The 3269-nt window shown below is 46.6% G+C and overlaps 1 protein-coding gene across 7 annotated transcripts in view; it reads left to right on the forward strand.

The window, feature by feature from the left end:
* The window catches only part of MORF4L1 (mortality factor 4 like 1), a 55851-nt gene that overhangs the window by 36284 nt on the left and 16298 nt on the right, over positions 1-3269 (forward strand). The window lies entirely within an intron of this gene.

The raw sequence follows: 3269 nt of genomic DNA on the forward strand, positions 1-3269 counted from the left end.
GTATGTGCTCAGCCTCTGAAATGAAGTTTGAAAATCCCTTTCAAGTGGGAGGTCACAATGCAAAATAAATGTTACAGTCAACATGGAGGCTAAAGTGCAAGCCTGCTTAGCTTTAAGAAACCAAAACGGAGTTCAGAGCTTGACCCAGACCTTCCTTCTTCCCCTTCAACTCCCTGTGTGTAATGCAAGCTGGAACAAGAACACCTGAGGTGCTGTATAGAACTAAACCTGAACGTATGTGGAAATACCTAAAGTTGCAGCAGGGTTCAGTTGACCTTATAGCCATGAGGGCTCAGGAATTAGTGTCTGAAAACTTGTCTGGAATCTCTCCCAACATAATTTGGTCCAATTCCAGCCTACATGTGCTGCTTCCTTTCTCCTCTTGTTGACTTGAATTGATGTGGGTCAAGGTCCAGTTCTGTGGTCATCTGAATTGTCAGTGAAGAGGGATCTGTGCCCCTGCACATGCTAATTCTAGGCTGATGCTTCTGAAAAGTGGGCTCATGGATCACTTCCAGAATGCTGATTCTTGATTGAATCGGTGAGTATTGTAGATGGAGCTGTTCTGACTTCAGCTACAGTCATAGCACCATATCCAGTCTTGGCTTCTCTGTGTATCTGTTTAAAAAAAACCCCAAAAAACCGCACCCTGTGCAACACTGGCTTTGCTTTATGATTTCTGAGCATTTCATTGGCATCTTAATAGTCCTTTTGAGGCTCTTCTAAAGGCCGAGTAGCTGAATTAAATTTTAAAGACGGCGGAGATGTGGAGTGCTTTTTTGGGGACTTTGAAGCCTGTGAGGGGAGCCCTTCTTCCAAGTGTCATCAAAACTGCACACTGTTTCAACCCTATCAGCATCCATCTTCTGCGGACTCCTGTGACACGATCCGGTCCATGTGCAGATGCATTGCAAACCAGGCCGCAGGACACACTGTATTTCAGATGGAAACAGATGGTCAATCCAGGGGTTATCTCACTTCTTATCCTCCCACTGTGGCCAGGACCAAATACACTTGCTATGTTCACCTAAAACCCTAAATAGGCAGATGTGGAGATGACTTACCCTCTGGGATTTTTAATTAATCTTTAATAGTTAAAGGCTAGTTTAAACTCAAAGCACATTTTTCTTCCAGTTCTTTTCAGCATTAGCTGCCAGAAATCTGAATGTGCTTGTTGTTGACATAAATAATGCATCTCCTTTCTCTTGTTCTGTTTTGGCATCAGGAACAATGTGGCAGCAAGTCCTTCAGCCTGATGTACATTTTATGGCAAAAAAAAAAAAAAAAATACTGGTTTCGAATTTGGTCATCTTTCCAACTCTCTGACTCTCCCCCTCTTCTTGCAGGGATGTGAGAACAGAAGCTCCCTCTCTGCCTTTTTGTGTGGTGTTCCCTGTGTTTATCCACGTCCCCTCCTGGGTCGTCTTTCAACAGCAAATGATTCATCTTTTAGTCACTCTTCTATACCCCTCCCGTTCTTGTTACGCTTCTCTGAAAAGTACTTCAGTTTGGCTGCAGTATCTTTCTTGAGATGAGTGGCTTGTTCTGGCCACTCGTCCTTAAGGAGAGAACTGAGGTATATGGTGGCCTTGATGTTCATGATGTTCTTTATCCTGTCTTTGACTTCTGACATCCTTTGGGTTTTGTATTGCACTTCTTGCAAGCTGTCTTGAGTCAAGGCGTCACTGTGTAGCGATGAACCCAAAGGAGAGAGAGGACCCTGTGGAAGAGCTGACAAAATGGCTCCTGGGTTCTTATAATGCTCGGCCTGGGCGAAAGAACCAGTCATGAGTTCTGAGGGTTTTTTTCTTCTTCTTTTTGACAATAACTAGACATAAGCACAAATGCTAAACTTGTTCATACAGGAACAGTTTGAAAAGGGAAAGAAAGAGAGAGTATTGCAATTGCTTTAACACACAGGGTGTCCCTTGGGTCGTGAGGTTCAGGTTAACTCCCTTGCTTTCAAAACTACTTGGTAGTAGTCTTGGGGTGGCTGAGTTGAGCCTTAGTCCCAGGCCTGGTCAGCAGCTCATTTTTTGGGATTGGTACATTTAATATTAATATGACAGATATAATGCTCTTAACGATAATTAATACAAAAATTACAAAGTTTAGGCTAATTATAAACTTAATACGTTACCAGACAAAACCACACAATCGACATTTCTGATGGATTTTATGCGAAGGCCTTAAGGACGTCTTCTGCAGGAGAAGGAAGGGGAGAGCGGCTGCTTGGGTGATCAGGCCGACTGCTGTTGCTGCGCTTGTTGCTCGGTTCCGTGTTTTTTCTCTCTCCAATGCGGCTTTTCCCGTGTTGGTGTTTTATACTGTGCCCTGGCCAATCGCGTCCTGACACCGCGTTCACTCCTTATATGGTTGCATGTGTGCTTCTCCCTGTTTCCGCACATGCCTGCGAATACCTGCTTTTTGCCCCCTGGCTCCCCAGCGGCGCTAGCTGACTCGGAAGCTGCCAAGTGCTATGCATGTGGCGCACGATCAGCTAGCTTAGCATGAGCATGCCGGAGCGGCCTGGCCATTCATCCGGGTTTTCGGATGCGACAGACCCTTACATTTTCATAGAATTATGGGAAAATAATTGTTGGAAGGGACCTCCAGGAGGTCGCATCTAGTCCAACCCCTCCTCCAAGCAGGACCAGTTCCAACCACATCATCCCAGCCAAGGTTTTGTCTAGGTGGGTCTTTAAACACCTCCAAGGATGGAGATGCCACCACCTCTCTGGGTAGCCTGTTCCAGTGCTTCACCACACTCCTGGTGAGAGTTTCCTAAAATCTAAACTCAATTTCCCTTGCTGCAGCTTAAGTCCATTGCTCCTTGTCTTGTCACCTGCCGCCACAGAGAACAGTCCAGCTCCATCCTCTTTACAGCCACCCTGCAGGGAGGTGAAGGCTGCTATCAAATCCCCCCTCGGTCTTCTCTTCTGCAGACTAAAGCAGCCCAGTTCCCTCAGCCTCTCCATACAAGTCATGTCCTCCAGCCCCACAACCACTTCCAATGGACTGTCTCTCTCCAATGTGTCCACATCCTTTCTGTAGTGGGGGCCCACAACTGGACACAGGACTCCAGATGTGTCATCACCAGTGCAGAATACAGGGAAAGGATCACTGCCCTTGATCTGCTGGGAAAGCTCCTACCAATGCAACCCAGGATGCCATTTGCCTTCTTGGCACCAAGGACACGCTGCTGGCTCCTGTTCAGCTTTTTGTCCACTGTCCCCCCAGGTCCTTTTCTGCAGAGCTGCTGCTCAGCC

This window comes from Gavialis gangeticus, unplaced genomic scaffold (assembly GCF_001723915.1).
Source record: "Gavialis gangeticus isolate Ggan-Ray unplaced genomic scaffold, GavGan_comp1, whole genome shotgun sequence".
Taxonomy (NCBI): Eukaryota; Metazoa; Chordata; order Crocodylia; family Gavialidae; genus Gavialis; species Gavialis gangeticus.